This window comes from Glossina fuscipes, unplaced genomic scaffold (genome assembly GCF_014805625.2).
Source record: "Glossina fuscipes isolate IAEA_lab_2018 unplaced genomic scaffold, Yale_Gfus_2 60755, whole genome shotgun sequence".
Taxonomy (NCBI): Eukaryota; Metazoa; Arthropoda; class Insecta; order Diptera; family Glossinidae; genus Glossina; species Glossina fuscipes.
The window spans coordinates 78,659-96,451 of record NW_024003067.1 but is presented as its reverse complement, the minus strand read 5'-3'; positions in this window follow the sequence as shown (position 1 = coordinate 96,451).

Below are 17,793 nucleotides of genomic sequence, written 5' to 3'. Positions count from 1 at the left end.
AATATTATGGTAAGAAAACACAGACAAAAAGTTTTATAAACTGTTTCGACACCGGAATACACTTGTAAGCTCCAAAATCAACTTGGTGTGCGCAAACGTCGCTTCATATACGCAAATTGTAGCGAAGAGCTTGTAAGTTTATTACATTTAGGCGGTAGGCTATCAGAGGTTACCTCCTATGGAGACGACACAAGTGTCGACCGCGCACAATCCGTCCATGAATTTTAAGACAATGATATCAGCCTAAATTAATTGACTTTTATTCAATAGATTAGTAATTTAAAAAAAAGGGAAAAAAGTAATTCATCTTTTTATTGTTAATATTTAAAAAAAAACTTGTTTCTTTTTAAACATATACGATGCATATATATAAATTCTTATGTCGACACATAAGCAACCAGCTGGCAAATTATCCAAGCATACTACAACTCTGTATTTTGAACGAAAATTCTCTTTCAAAAGGTGGAAAAGATGTCGCAATCTCCGATTCTTCAAATAAGTTTTTTATCTCGGTTTTTAGGTTTTTACTTGTTTATATAAATATTACACACAACCATAAATATTACATTCATTTATTATATACGTATGCATGCATATACATATACACTTTCATTTGAGCTAAATATAGGGCACAAAAAATGTTCTTCGAAGCTTAAAGGTTTTATTCTTTTTGTTTATTTAAATTTAAATTTTTATAAAATGATCATTTTTACCTCGGCTCTGCAAAGCACTCCATCTACTGAAGAATATATTTCATATATATATTTCATACATTTAATTTATACTCATATACACCTATATATGGATTAACAAATGTCATCTGTGTTATAAGGCTCACTATTTTTGAAACTGTCTAATATATTTAAATTTCTCTCATAATTTACACGAACGTTTACCCACTTACGTCGAACGGTTCATATGTTAAAAGACGAAAATTTACTGCTACTGATGCAATTATTCCAAACGGCAATTTTTGACGAACACTCATGGTGACGTAATATGGTGCTATTAAATGGAATAAACTACCGGGAAGGATTCACGGAAGTTCAGAAGGATAGCCAGGACGGACGAACAGGATCACAAACATATCGAAAACTCCCGAACTGTAATGCAAGGCCATTAAAAATATTATATTTAACGATGAATGAACGATGGTACAATTGAACATGTTACGAACACTATATAGAACGACAGGAGATTGTTAGTAAAACAAATAAATGCAATCAACAAATATCGGAAAGAACGCTTTCTATGACTAAGACATTGAAATTTAGTAAGAAAAAGTAATCTAGAATATTTGCCGGATATTATAATCTCAGCCAAATGCGGATTATCGCATCTAAGTTATCTATTAGAAAAAGAACTAGAAAAGTATGATTTGGATATAAATCAAATAAGTTTGATTAAATTGAAAAATTACTACACTTATATTTGAACATTTAGTTTTTGCAATAGAAATTCCATTTGCTCCTAAAAAAATTAAATAAAAATGACGAGAAGAAAATATTTAAATACAGTAGCCATCTATCTATATTATTTTTAGAATTTCTTTCTATTTTCTTAACAAGGAAATACTTTTATATTTATATTATTAATTAATAAATAAACCAGGCGAACTCTTAGAGTATACAAAGCAATTTAAAACTTTGCAGTTCTGGCATTGGTATTATTATTAACATGTTTTATTAATCCCTTGTGACAGACGACACAATTGTATCAGTCCAGTTCATATTTGGAACTCCATAAGCACCATTTTTTCTGATAGGTTATCGGCACAATTCTGGAAAAAGTGTCATGTAAAAATTTAGAATTGAAAAAAATTCTGAATCCAAGAATCCGTCTTTTTAGTTTTAAAAACTCTGCTGTAATAAATCATTACATTTATCTCAAAAACGAGGTGATGCACACAGGTACCAGACAAATTGTTGAAAATCATTTTTTGTGTTTCACAAAAACACTGAAATTATATAAAGAAAGCTATCTTTGTGTATATAGTAAAGAAGTAAAAGATGAGTATTCAATATTGAAAAATTAGGCGATTCCAATTATGAATCTTGGAATCTACAAATATTTACTGGTACGTCAGTAGCTATGGAACGTAATTTATGATAATACTCCAAAGCTGAAAGGCAATGACAAAGCTTGGAAAAAAGAAGGCATAAAAAGCTAGTGCAACAAATATCTAGATTATCTCACCCATGCAAATTTGCCATATCAAACAGTGTAAGACGTTTAATGCAGCGTGCCATAAATTGCGTGAAATACGCTGGGTAAAACGAGTAGTGCGAAAAGTTACACTGTTTAGCATGCGAGTGAACTAAGGTAAGTGTTTAATTTTGCTTCAGTCGCGGGGAAATTTGCCGTAATATAATTAAACCATCGAAGAGAACAGTTAGTCAGCTGTTATTGCACATCTTAGCAAGATCATACGAAACCCTGGTAGTTTCTTAGAATATAGATATAATTTATCATCATTTAGTGACATAAAAACCAAATTGGTGGAAGAATCTGAGAAGTGAAAAGTGAAGAATGCAAAGGTAATTGATGTTGCTAATTGTGGGCAAGATCTTATGGGTCATGGTATGAAAAAAAAGAAAAAAGAACACGAAGAAAAGTGACCGATGAAACGAAAATACAGGGAAAGCAATGTATAAAGCCATAGCAATAACAAAAGTAGTACTCAACATTCAAATTTTCAATCCTAAAATTGTGTTCGAAGAAGACATTATGCAACTAAATGTAAAGAGCACAATCACAATCATAGAGCAGTGACAGATCTAGGATATTTTTACATGCCAATGTTTAGTGCATTGATGCACTATACTGCAATCACAACACGTTCGAAGAATGTGAGGATGATAAATCGTGATACGTGCTTCTGTATTATTTACGTCATAAGGATGAAATATTAGAAATACCCAAAAAATTTAATCAACGAGCGACAGACAAACTGGAATGCAATCAAATATACCTAGAAGCGGCAATGGCGTGGAGTTTGACAATAACGCCTTTGGTGTTTAATTAAAACAACTTGATGGAGTGCGTCAATTGGCTGTGCCCTACATGCCCCCACAAAACAGCGCAGCCGAAAAGTTCAATCACACTTTAATTGAAATGTCAAGATGTATAATGGTTAATACGAATGTAGACGAATCGGTGTAGGCAGAAACAGTAAATTCAGTCGCACTTACACAATAGACCAACAAAGAATGCGTTAAATAAAATGACCGCATATGAAATGGGATATGACAAAATAACAGTAGTTACTCATTTAAAGACGTTTGGTTTCTTGGTCATGGCAATGGCTAAAAGACAATGCTCGAAATTCAAACTAAAAGGTAAAGACTACGTAATATTACGTTATTGCAAAATTTCCAAAGCCGACAATTTTTGTAGGAGAGTGAGTAGCCGATGTTTTATTTTTGAAAGAAGGAAGACAAAGAATTTTTGGCGAGTCAGTCTGTTTTGAGTATCGGATTTACATGTCAATTTTTCTGAAAATAAACGGACCCCATTATTTTTTTTTTTGAAGAAAAACGCCTCTGAGTTCAAACAAAACTTTGTTCAAAAATGCTCGCGTAGAAATGGAAAGTTTTTAGGAAATTTAATAAAATATTTTTCGATAAATCCCGATCTGGCGAAAGCAAAACAAATGAATAATTTCTAAATAAGTGAAAAAGTAATTTGATACAAAAAGGGGCTTGTGAAATTCAAGATTCTATAAGAAAATTGGTTAAAGAACTAGGAGAAGAAGAAACAGAAGAAAGTTGACGAAAACAGAAAAAGAAAGCTGTGACAAAAAGTGAATTATATTCAGAAAAAAAACTGAATTATCTGAAAAAGTGAAACATTATAGCTTGGGAAAAGGAACAACGTTACCTCCCACTGTGTAGCTCATCGCACTCAGAGAACAACATCACAGACTTCGACTTTATTCCAGCTCATAATTTAACTGTTTATCATCTCCCAGTCTACAAAACTCAACTCGCGAAATATGATGCGGCGACAAAGTTGTACCATTTCTCTCGAAGGTGGGGACACTTAAAAAACCCCAGGGCCAGAGCTATACCAACATCGGAAATATTCCCAGAAACTAGTACCGTTCGTTTAAAATGGATGCGAATATTATAACCATAATCAAGAAAGCAATTGTTTGACTGGTTTCCCAACGCAAACGCAACGTCGATGCAGTTCGTCAATTGAATGTTACTGACTGTCACAATCTAAGGCCTAATTTTAATTTTACTCTTACTAGTCCTTTAATCTATTTAATTTTCTTTTAAAATTATAAAAATTCCTTTTTTAATCCATAACGTGAATGTACATTCGGCGAGTCTTAAAAAAGGTGAGTTGAATTATATTAATTAAATTAGTTATTTAATATTAAAATTTTAATTCATATTTTTTTTACCTAAACAACAATTAGTGATTTTGTCTTTTACACAATTGTCATTATTTTAATTATTCATATTGATTATTCTTAATATTAACATGTTTATCAACTAATTTACTTTGTTTGTTACTGCCTGGCGAAGTAAGATTACTCATTACACGCTCACACACACACACATTTCCAATTACAACATATAACAATTATAAGAATTCTCTAGGGCTAATTTATCGTATGGACCTCCCAATCACGGCGAGCGAGACAAATTTTGTCAAAAGCCCTTTGAGTATGCTACATTTGTGCAAAAAATAAAATCACACATTGCAAGGCACGAAATTTATTTTGTAGAATACAGAAGTATAAAGGATTGTCTGATAACGCCTGACAATGAAAATCACGTCAACGACGTCTGCTAGTGATGAAAGTGACCACACAACAACTACGAGAGAGTTTGAGTATACCGGAAAAGCTGTGAAGGCCATTTTCCCGATGTGCTATTTTACACACAATCCTATCCTATATACATGATGATTTAATAAAAAAATTACAATAATTCAACAAAAAAATAAGTGCATAGTGATGGTTGCGGTTCAATGATGACTATAGCACACTCTGGATCAAAGGGGTTGATTACGTTTATCGGTGGCCACTCTCAATGTTGTGAGGTTTTCATATGAAATTACAAATCCGATAAGATTGAAAGCTTTTCAAACATTGAAAAACTCAGCTGAAACATTTCAGTGGCAAGAAAGTGAAAATATTAGAGTCCGGCGAGTATCCAGAATATTACAATAGTGCTCTTCATGATTACTCTAAAGGAAAAAAGGAGAAGACCATAGAGTACATCATGTACACCGCACCAAAACTTTGTTTTAGTGCATCAAACATTGGTCGAGATGGTAAAATGCGTGTTAAAATGCTCCACTATCATTTTGGACAGTAACTGTCATTACTGCGTGCTTTATAAGAAATCATTGTCCTACAAAATGGTCACACGGAATAATTCCTTCTAAGCAAAAACTGTAACTGTCTGATATTGGAGAGCTCTCGGAACAAACTTATATGCAATAACGGAGAACAAAGCCGTTAACAAATTTGATTTAAGATAAAAATTTTGCGTTCTGGTTGGTTACTCTACCAAGAACAAGGATAGCGTATGATCACTTGAAACTAGGAAATTAATAATTTAAGTCGCGATGTAGGAATATTAAATGAGATGTATTTGGGCAGCAAGTACCAAAACATTATGAAACACAAAGCATGTGAAAGAATTTTGATATGTGAATTTGTATGAAAAGAAGGTTAAGGAGATGATACATAAACAAGAAGTGGCTATTTTGCCTATATTAATTAAATAAGAAGAACGCAAAATAAAAGCAATCGAATAAAAAAGAGAAAATCTGGTGACCGGCAACCGGGGATACTTAGAGAGGTGTTTTCGCAAACGGGCGAAACAATATAATACAAATGAAAAGAAAGCAACTCAAATGATGACACAGGCGAAGCCAAACATTGTGAAACTGTGAATTTAATCTCTGAAGACGACCTTTCTATAGTAGAAGAAAACTGCACATCTAAACGAAGACCACAATATCAACGTCTCTACGAGTAGTTTCGTATACTTGCCGCTTTGGTTAGAAAAAGAAACTTCTGTAGAAACAAGCAAACATACACATTTTCAAATTAATTATGTCATTATATGCAAGCAACTATTGCAAGCTGATATTATACCAAAGGTAATTTTCACATTGTCTTTGAGGGGAGGTGTTACAATATAGAAAGAAGTTTAAAGCTATATGCACTACTGTACATAAAAGCTTTAAAATTGATGCTTTATTTTTTCTAACATGTTACATAATTATATCGGTTGAGTTCATATATTTGAAATCAATAAATAAGAAACGTATTTTCAATATGATTGTCTAACGAAAAAAAAAATTGTTAAATAGCTAAAAGAAAGCTTGCGAATACATTTAAAATATAAATCTGTGTTCAATGTTCTAATAATATTGTACTTTTACCGTGCTTCGCAAGACAGCAAATTTTGTATTGGCATATTTAGAAAAATTTATCTCTGCAAAATCAAATCAAATGTTGTCTTGTGTCAGGCTTTTCAGTATTGCCGAAATAGTATGGGTTCATCCATTTGTGGATCGAGATTGATATATAAGTAAGTAAAAAATTAATAATGCACAACGAAGAAATCCCTTAAACAATACGAACATCCCATGGATCAAATAATAATGTATTGGCAACGCTCGAAAATTATTTGCCATAATGGAAAACAAATAATATAATAATAATAATAGAAAACAAAAGCAATCAAGTTATCGTAAGCTTTATGAAAATGGTGAGGTAACGGTACTATAACTTCTGTTGATTCAGGAGCTGCCAATATCAATTCTACAAATCGTTGTTGTCTTTTAAAATCTAATAGTCATAATGATAACAAGATGAATTAGTTTATTTACCATCTGTGGGCGAAGATCCAATTAAAGTTAACTTAATTCCAACTAACAAAGAGTTCTTCATACTATTGAATACCGACTCTCATGGGTTATTTGTAATGAACATGACCGATAAATAAATTAATTTCAAAACAGGGGCCATCCCTGTCGGATCCAAACATTTTAAGAAAATTTAATATCAAATTCACAAATTTTAATTACGCGAATGAATTACCAAAAACAAATTTAAAAAAAGTTTGTGAAAATAGTTTCAAAGTTTTTTGATGGCACGATGGCATAAAGTAACGTTATACGCAAAAGATAGCACTGAAGCAATTTTTTTTGCTAGTCCTTGGTTCTCTAGCAATTAAAGGCAACACTGAGCAGGATATAAATAAATTAGTTGTCTTGAAAATTTTAGAATCGGTTAACTACAGCGAATGCGGCACCGCAATTGTGCAACTTATAAGAAAATTAGTAGCGTGCGCTGAACTTAATCTTAGTATACCGCTAGTAGACTCGAAAGCAATTGACAAGCCGATCGATTTTGTTTCACGGATCTTGTCGAGAACAGAACGTATATATACACAATTAAACCCCGAAACGTCAGCCCTTCTCTTTGATATAAAAAAATGTGTAAGCTTTTGTCTATCACTGTTATTTGCAAGGTACTGATCGATGTAATATACCTGTTTGTTGTTTATGTTATTTAATAATTTAACATTGTACGAAAAGCCAAAAAAATTTTGGCACTTTGTCCGATTTTCTGTTAAAATTACGACATAAATTAGTGTCAATTCAGATGTAACGCTTGATTTGATAAGCATTAGTGTCGTTTATATTAATGACATCGGAAAGACGGCAGCATATAGCACTAACTTTAGCTGGAAACCGGTATAATGTTTCGCATATAAAGTTTAAAACTAATCGCGCGGGCTATTTTTTATGATTTTTTCAAAGGGGTGCGAATGTTGCAGATGATAGGTTGGAGACCCTACACATTAATTTTGTGCAGCAAAGTCGTAATGACGGTTTCGTAAATGTTAACCTTATTAAAGTTTGCACTGCAAATACGCTCGGTCTGATAAGCGCGGGGATAAGGAACTCGAGTTAACCCTATTGGCAATCTAGCTGCCAATGTGTAGGCAGGAAATGAAGCCAAAATCATTAGATACGCTTTAAGCAATATGTATTATGTCGTTCCATAATAGCTGGTCGAAACCCTACCCATTTATTTACTGGCGTTAATAAAAGACACTTAAGAATAGATTATATTTAATTAGCCCTAATGCGTGCATACAAATGAAAAGAGCTGTAAAAATTAGAGAATTTGATCAGAAGTCCCAATGCAAGCACCATAAGTATTTTAAAAAAACTAGTGAAACTATTTTTAATGAAAATGAACAAGTTATTGCAAAAGCCCAAAGTAACTACAATTGAAAAATTAAGAAGACAAACTTATCTTGTAAGCAAAAAATGCTTAAAACAAATCATTTTGTGCCGTGAATGTGACGGCCAAAAATTTTCAAGCATGCCATAATTGGAAAGAATTAATGTCTACTAAAACCCAAAACGATGTATGCAAAACACAAGAAAATGTGAATTGAAAACCGGGACTACGGCCCCCAACACAACAGAAGAAAGTGTTAGAAATAATGGAGGAGACCAAATTACCTAAAGGCATAAACGTACCAAATTTGATCAAGTAAGTAAATGAAAAAAAGAAATAAAAAATCAGACCCACATCGCAAGAAATACTAGTTACAAAGCAGTTATTTTGCATAGATTTTTCACCATATTTTTTCCCCCCGAATCATTATTCTATTTTCGACGCCCAAATTTACGAAGGAAACATTAGTAATTTTGGTAACTTTACTTGCTTTTTCTGTGAAACGTAGTCGCATTGATTCTGATTGTGCTATTATAAAAGCATAACATATTGGATTGATCGTTTGGAAATTAAATTTTTGTTGTTGCTTAAGCAAATTAAACGAATTTACCCAATTTGTTTAACACTTTCAATAGCATATCCGAAGTCGGTTTAAGGTACTCGATTCAACAGTTTCTTTCGATAGTCACGTTTTGTGAGTTTATATAACTCGACTCGTCAAATCGAGGAACATGTTTCAACAATATGCATGCAAATGAATGCAGAGTAGAAGAAGAAATGAAATTATCAAATAAAGAAAACAATAATCTAAATAAAGCGTTTTAAATATATTTAAGTATAAATTTAGCCACGTTGGAAGATTTAAAAGTTCAATTTGAATATCAAAATAAGAATATAATTCAACATGATCCAAAATTCGAAATGAAGTTGTTATTGGCCTGTGCAAGAGTCCAGTGTACAAAATTTCGCAAAGAAATCAAATAGGAAAAAAGTTATGCTAGTGCTGGTTATGCTTCAATAGTAACGGCTTTGCACGTAACTACTAACTTAAGTTACTAGCAAAGTATAAAATTCCAGGAGCCCAGTGCACAATATTTTTCGTAAACCCACATTTTAACAGTAAGTTATTACAATATTTTTTTTGGAGAAATCTGCTGCCGAAGCCCACCAAATAAGTTCAGAGGCTTATGGTGACGCTGCCCTATCATATCCCAATTGTGGGTTTTGGGTTCAACGGTTTGAAAGTGGGAACATGAATTAAGTGAAAATACAAGTTTTTGACCACTTGTTGCTAGAGTTGTCCAGGATACACCGTTGCAACCCGAATGGGAATTTCTGCCACGTCCAGCGTGGCTCTTTCTGATTACCACGTGTTCAGAATGGTGCAGCATGGCTTGACTGGCACGCGGAAATGCGAAAATCGGTCGGTGGGTGGATCGGTGCCAAACCAATATAAGTTCTTCCACCATGATCTCGTCATCTTGCCAAAAATATTGTGAAATACTGCAAGAAATGATGGAAGGTATTTGATTCATATACCAATTTTCTATAATAAATGCCTTTTTCAAGTGAAAAAGTGGTCGACTTTATTACAAAACACCTAATACATTTACAAATGCCAATTATTTAATTTTTGTTTTTAAATTTTTAAAAAACTAATAACTGGGTTAAAGTGATGTGGAAACAAGGAGCAATTCTAAAATGCCTCAAAGACAACAAAGAAAACGCTTTCGACGATGGAAAATGTACTTATAACGGGTAAGTTTAAGTGAAGTTCGATGAAGCTGGTTCCTCGTTACTTATTTTGGTCCATGCAGTCGCCTTTCTCTAAATATGGGTCCGATTCTCGTGCAAAAATCGAAAATAGCCAAAATCTTGGCGAAAACGGCAGCTGCAAGTAGACCACGCTTTTATAAATAATCTCATTTGTGCACAAGCAAATACGTTTTATTTTAACAAAAACGACGGAAGCATATATAAGCTTAAGATAAATTATATTCGGACTCATCTGCTTCTCGAGATACCGATAACTAAACAGGGTGAATTTAACTTGTTTCGATGTCTGCCATAGCCGCAAATATAAAAACAAAAGAACAGAAAAGATAGGTGAGAACTGCCTCCATCAGATGTTTGCACAATAAACAAAAAAATTAAACAACAAAAAATAAATTATATAAAAAAATTTGTTTTAAGTAAACTTACATATAGGTGAAATAGAAAATGAAAAATAAATTTAATTCTAGGGATTTTTAAGTGACCATAATTATAAAAGATTGCAGCAAATGGAGAACTGTAGAAGACGAAGCGACATAGCGCACTTAGTGGTACTCGATGTTACACGACGCTGTAACGCTACCACTACATATTAATTTCGACCTGCTCGTGTTCCCGGCAACCTAGTTATGCCAACACGACGGGTAGGCGCTGTTCCTTATGTAAATGCCCTCCGCTTCTATTAAGAGAGTTGCAATCGGGAAGACTGGCAGCAAATTGATCCAATAGATTGGCATCAAGACCGAGCCCGATAAGGTCTTGATTATTGTATGTCGAATGCGAACAAACCCTGTAAAGCTGATAGAGCAATATTTTGTTAATTGATTAAGTAGGAGTGATATTAATGGCTTTTGGGGTAATGCTGCTCACTGTGCTCGCCCCGTTAAAATCTAGCAAATCTCAGAAGAATAATATAAGTCGTACGATTAAATTGGTAGTGTAGAACCGATCGAAAAAGCTCCTGAATAATGCAAGAAGGAACTAAATAACTACTTCTCAGTTGGGGCCCATAGAAAATGGACTTTGAACCATAAAGACTAACAAAAAGAGCAGCATTAAAAACCACCAAGTCAATAGTAAACAACAGCTATAAGCATACAGTTTACGTTATGAGCGAAGATGACCCTTTAAAACAAACCCAGGCTACCCGCATGTGGTCAAACGCAAAGCAGGGAAGGTGACGATCTTTAAAAAGATCGATGGGCACGTAAATACCCTAGTTCAGAACCTCCGACGCCAAGGCCGTAACATCGTTGCGGTAGCGAAGCGGCTAATGTAGAAAGTAACAGGCCAGTGCTTCTCACAACCATATCGAGGTTCAATAGCCAACGCAAACTGGGGCTTCATATAGAGAAAGTATACTCTAATACGAAAAATGACGGCCGGAAGAGAACTGCCAGGTCAAAGCCAGCCGCCATTGACATAACAGAGAAAAGTGAGCTGTCGTACGCCGATATGTGTCGCGGAGCAGAAACAGGGACAAAGCTACGTCACACCACAAAAAGGACGGAGAACAACGACTTAATACTAAAACTGAACGAGCCGGCGGAACGCAGGTGGTAACCAAAGCTCGTAGCCGACCGTACTGATGACAACGGACCACAGGGAGGTAATTGTAGGTAACTTTATAGCGGGCGCTAAAATGATGCATCATGGACTATAATGCAAGAGACTACTGTCTTCTCGAAGTGTTTGTAAGCGGCTGTAGATGACGCTCTTCAACGACGAACGTATAGACATGTTTAGGAAAACGGTCAAAGGCTCATATGTTCAAATCACCTTCGTTAGTGACAGCTTAGTGACTAGGTCCATTTGGTCGCCGAGTAAGGATTACACAGACAACAATCATCACGCCACCTTTTTAGATATTTAGGGCAGAGATAGTAGACAACATAAAGCCAACGGTCCTAAATGGAAAGGTATACCCTTCAACGAATACGTTTTCAGTTTGGTAATAGACCCGCATGAAATAACAGAAGGAGCAGCAAGCCAACTTATGTTAAGTGTGAATGAAGTCCTAACTGAGAAATGTGATGCAATTATGCCGAGAAGATCTACCAGCAAAAGAGGGAATTCGTACTACTGGTGGAATAAGGGAATAGATGCAATTTGGAAAGACTGCTTTAAAGATAAAAAATGAGGACAGAGACAAATCAAGCTTCCAAAGCAGATCAAGTTTCAATAAGATTCTACGCCGCGATTTGAAGAGAGCGATTATAAGCAGTAAAATAAGAGCGTTAATCATATAAGCCAAGAAGCGGTTTCTAATTCGTGAAGAACTGCATACAAAACAACCCTAAAATAAAATGGAAGCGTACAGTTCGTCACAACCGACCATATTGTAACTTCTCTTGTCTCACAGAGACCATCACTGAAATCCTGGCACTAAAACGCACAATTGGAAAGAGCCCACAGATTTTCGTCATGATGCTCCGAAAACGTCTGGAAGAGAGGATCTTCTCTAAAAAATAGAAAGTACAAAAACTCACATCGACAGATAATAAGTCGCCGAAAGAGTCATATTCATACAGATGCAATTGCCTCTTAGAAACGATGAGCAAACTATTGAACAAGGTCAAGAACATCTGCTACTGGCAGTCGAGCGAAGGGGTACCCTCTCGGGAAACCAAAAGACCTCGGTGTATGATAGTTGCTATACAGCACGTAGTGGCGTTTGCTCCAACCGTAGTCGGTTAGCGATGGAGAGGCGAAGGTAACGTACACTGCGCCGTGATTAGGCTAGATATTAAAAGCGTCTTTAATTCGGCGAATTGAGGAAGAGTGCAGGCTCCAAATATATACTTGACCTTATAACATATTACCTTTCGAACCGCACGCTGATGTATGAAACTGACAACAGCAAAGAATCGTATAAAACGACGGAGCGCGTCCCACATTGATCCATCCTTGGTTCTTCCTGACGAACACAATGTACACTAACAACGATTCCCTGCTTGCGCAAAAATCATTGGCTTTGCCCACGGCATTGCAAATGTGCTAGTCGCGAAACATCTTGTGTGACTAGAGTATAAAAATATTGTGTTATTGTAACTGTATCGTGTCGTGGTTGGGATATATTTTTGTATTCGTTAAAGCAGTATTTGAATTACTGCACTGAGATTACGTATGTTTGCAAATGCAGAAGCAAACGAAAATAAGACAGGGATTTGCTTTTTTAAATGTATAATATTTATTTGTCCATTGCCACTCTTCAAAAAATAAAATTTTTCGAAATCGTGTTTCATTCATTTCGTTTGAACTTTTTAAAAGCTACTGTTACGCAACTTTCTGTAGATAAAGCCGTTCTTAAAATAGATTAGATGTAATAATATGAAAACAATTCTATTAAATGCGATTAGTAGTCCGCAGTCAGGGGCTTAGTCATTGAACGTATCTGTACCCTTTAGCACATTGCCGTAGTTAGGTATAAAAAAGCGGCAACGATTACAACGCGAACATGGAATATAAAATGTAAACAAACACCTATTAAGTGACTGCTCAGACTATTAGAATTTGCAAAAAAGAAGCAAATACAAATTTTTAAAACTTGTATACCGGATTTTTTTGAAAAATTAGATGAGATGTCTTTTAATTTGTTGATATGAAAATATTAATCCTAAGTGATAGTTAAACTCCCATATTAAAAAGTTGTGTATGCAGAATTGATGAACCACATATATAAGCCCAGTCAACATTTTGCAACTCGAGTTAAGGAACTTTATTTAATAAATCATGTCTTATTATTTCCTCATTAAATCACTCACTGGTATTGATATGGAATGATACCGTTTCTCCGAAATCCCAGACATTTTTACCAATCTTGCCAACGGTACCAAATAAGGCAAGAACATAAGTAAGTCGAAGAAAAACTCAGATATTTTTAAGAACTTCATTTCGTTGCAACATGTTGTTACTTTTTGATTTTCGAAATCGATAGAGTTAATTTTCGGACATTGCAGATTCAAAACGGTCAATTAATACTTCGGTAATTTAGTTCAATTAGCTGAATTCCAAATTATTTCGAATTTATTTTAAGCGATCCGAAAACGGTTTGGAGCATGTATACGGTTTTAAAGAACATTTGGGTAGAAGATTTTTCGAGTTATCTTCATAAAACGAAAGTTGTAGATAAAAATACGAAGTTTCGAAGTTGTCTCAGTTTCTAATCTATTACAAGCGTGTAATTGGGCAGATCACGACTACTTTTTAAAGCTTCCTTTTTCATCGCTTAAAGAATGTTTATGCCAAAATTTAACTTCCCATCTTCATTTTTGCGCGTGTAGCCATTCGACAAAAAAAAAAACGGATCCAAACAATCCTAATTGGAAAAAAAGGTAAATGTCATAGATATCTCGAAAAGTGGACTAGGGAGAGCTATTTCAAGGTGTTTTCATACGAGCAAAAGTCATCAATACATTTTGGAACATTACATGCCTTATAACTATCTTTTTGAAGATCGCAAATTGAAAAGCATCAAAAGCACGTATATTGTAGTTCTAGTGTTAAGCATTTTTTAGTAAACTTAGTTTTCCTCTTGTTTTAATTTGTACTCTAGAAGTTTTTTTATATATTCAAATTCACTTTCCTCTCCGCTCTTTCTTTTACAAAATGCTGCACACAATGGCTAATATTTGTTTTTGAACGCACAAAGTAAAACACAAAATCCCTGCAACATTTAACTTGCTTGCTTTGCTAAAAGAAATTCATACGTTTACCGTTTCCTTGCACAAACTGTAATGAAGTACAAATTTAACAAACCAAAAAAACTTTTTAATTATGTTGCGAAAACTATTTTTTATAGCTTTACTCAAACCTATTTTGTGCCATGAATACGGACAGTAGAAATTTTAGGTGTTGCAAAAATTTGTCTCTACGTAAAAAGCAAAGCAAGCTATATTTTAAACTGTACGGCGAAAGAAAATATTTTTGCTAGCGAGTATGAACATATTCAAGAATTCTAATTATTAAGGTCGCCTGGTGTTTTAATAAGTGTTGATAAAAATATTCTATGAAAAGAGATTAATTCTAGGGAACTAGTTTGCGAAATAAATAAGTAACGCGCACTGAATAGTAACTTACGAGTGGTACCGAATATTGTATAAAATGTGCGAATTGGAAATAAAATTAATAAATATATAAACAATTAGTAAATTATATGAAGAAAATAAATAATTATTCCTTACAACTTAATTATTTTAACTGTTATTTTAACATTTCCTCATATTACTTCATAGATTATTTTGACTTCATTTCCTTAAAGTACTTGGCGAACAAGAAATATGGAATGCTTTAATGTGAAGTTGTATTACATTTAATACATACTTACTTTTTAGGTCTTTTCGTACATACACGCATAGATGTGGACCATTCATTTAAAAACACAGAACTCTGTGTGCTTTTGCTTCCGAAACGTTTTATACAGTTTAGCAGAGATTTTGCCCTTAGAAGTAAGGAGAATGAAAAAGCAAGCAGTCGAATATGGCTGCTAATTCTTAGTGCCATTACTGTTGTTGATAATGAAACACTAAAGAACTCTTAAATCTACCTAACTCTAAATTTGAGGAAAATGTTGGTATGTCTTATTACCTAGCTATCTCTGCAATATCATTTAAAAATAAGAAAGAAAAGTTTAAATATTGATATTGTTTATAGATTATATAAACGATTGAAATGTATTGAAAAAAATATTTTTGTTCTATTATTTGCTTAAAGCAATGTTTGGATATATACCGAATGCCTTTAAGTGCGTACATAACTTCAAACCAACAAAAGCTCACTATAATTTAAATATTGCTGATCAAGAAATTGACAAATTATACAGATTGTTGCGCTTGGTATTTGCTGTTGTGCAAAATTTAAATAATACAGGTCTATTAAATCCAATTCGGTTGATGTTATTTGTAAGCGCACCGGCTGTCGTACTGGTCATTATTTCAATTGACGCTATCTTTGATTATCCATGTATCTGTAGCATTATAGTTGAAATATAACGATATGTTAATCACCATAGTACGAGTCGCAGTATTCCAGCACTTACTGGTGTACCTAAAGGTATGCAAATGAACCGCTTATTTTTGTGCTTTATGGAGGATTAAAGATTAATTTGCAATCACCACAGTAGCAATCGCCAGCTCAGCTTTTATTGTAATTATTATTATACGTAAATTTGTTGTCGTCAAATGTAGAAATCAAACAATTGGTTTATTCCTATTTTTTCATAAACTTTGTTCTATGAAGTCGACACATTAAACCGAAATCATCATTTTCGTTTATTCTGTAAAGTGCTGTTTTCTTTTTTTATTATAAGACTGTCTTAATTTAAATACATCAGAAATTCTGAAACCTATTTAATGACATACTAATGACTTATCACGAGGATGTTATTTCTGTATTATGGGAATTACGGGAACCACCGACATTTCGCATGCACCTATTTTTACGTAAATAGGGCATTTTATAATTGAATTTCCTGGAATTGTAGCAGATGTAAAAATGAAGCTAAGACGCTGAAATTTGATACAAGCACTGCTCGATTAAGAACCTAAGTTAAAGAAAGGCCCACATGCCCGCCTATAATAGATTTGAGAAGCAGACTATCGGTCAAATTAATCCATTTTTGTACCTTGAAAACAAGAACAAATAGAGAAAAATTCATTATAGATATGTTGGAACTTTATATGGCTTATAATCATCTTCAAAGCGCAAAATGTGAAAACGTGACGCAGGCAGTAGTTGTAGAGGGCTAAATGTCAAGTTCCTATACTGAAGAGCAGAAGTGCATATTCTGCGAACCCTTCTACAACACAAGCGTAACTTAGCGACTGTCTTACGTGCCTTCAGCAAAATTTATATGAAAAAGAGAACGTTTCCACATTTCTGCAAACTTGTTTAAAAAACTTTGCGCACGCGGAGAACATTATGAAACGAATTAAACTATAAAAGCAACATCAAAACAGCTTAGAAATTAGGCGCGTAAAGCCAAAAAGTGCATATTTATATATAATCAGGGATATCAAGCAACAGCAATCAATATTATTTTTGAAAGAGAAATCCGCGCGCATTTCGGAGTCCTTTGGTATTCGTGTTAACTTACTACAAAGACTCCTCTTATATTAACTGCTTGACATCTTGTTCTCATTATTTGTATCGCCAAAAATTCTCTTCCACGATACGTTTACGGTAAAATGGTGTGCACGAGGGAATTGATAATTTTATTTAGTTCAATTATGTTAATACATATTCAAAAATATAATTGGAGACTTGAAGTCTAACAATTTTGCATAGTATCTTAAAATAGTCAACACTTACACATCGTTGTTATTATTCTGATCTCTTTGCAATTATCTTACTTTAGTATATATGTGTTATGATTAAGATACGCAAAAATCTGGGTAAAATTGGTTGACTTAAAAATACATTTTTGAGTTCAAAATTAATAATATCAGGGAAAAATAAAAAGAGATCTTAGCGATATTTTTCAAATAGAGGGATAGCAACGTAAACGAAGTAGCGCTATTAGATTAGTAGGCCTATGACCGCTCGATCTGTCATTATCGTTATATTTATTATCAACATTTTTAAATATGTTTCAAGCGGTATTTTATGCCATCAGTTTCAAAATGTGCATTTTTTATTTATTTGAAATGGCCAATTTCGCGAAATAGATTCCATGTCTAGACGCCAAAATTTCTTTAATTTATTCGGCACAATAAACCTTTGCCCCTAGTGGTTTTAACTAAGATGTTTCTGCGCTAAAATTTTTATATGATAAGAAGGTTTCACTCGTCACTTGT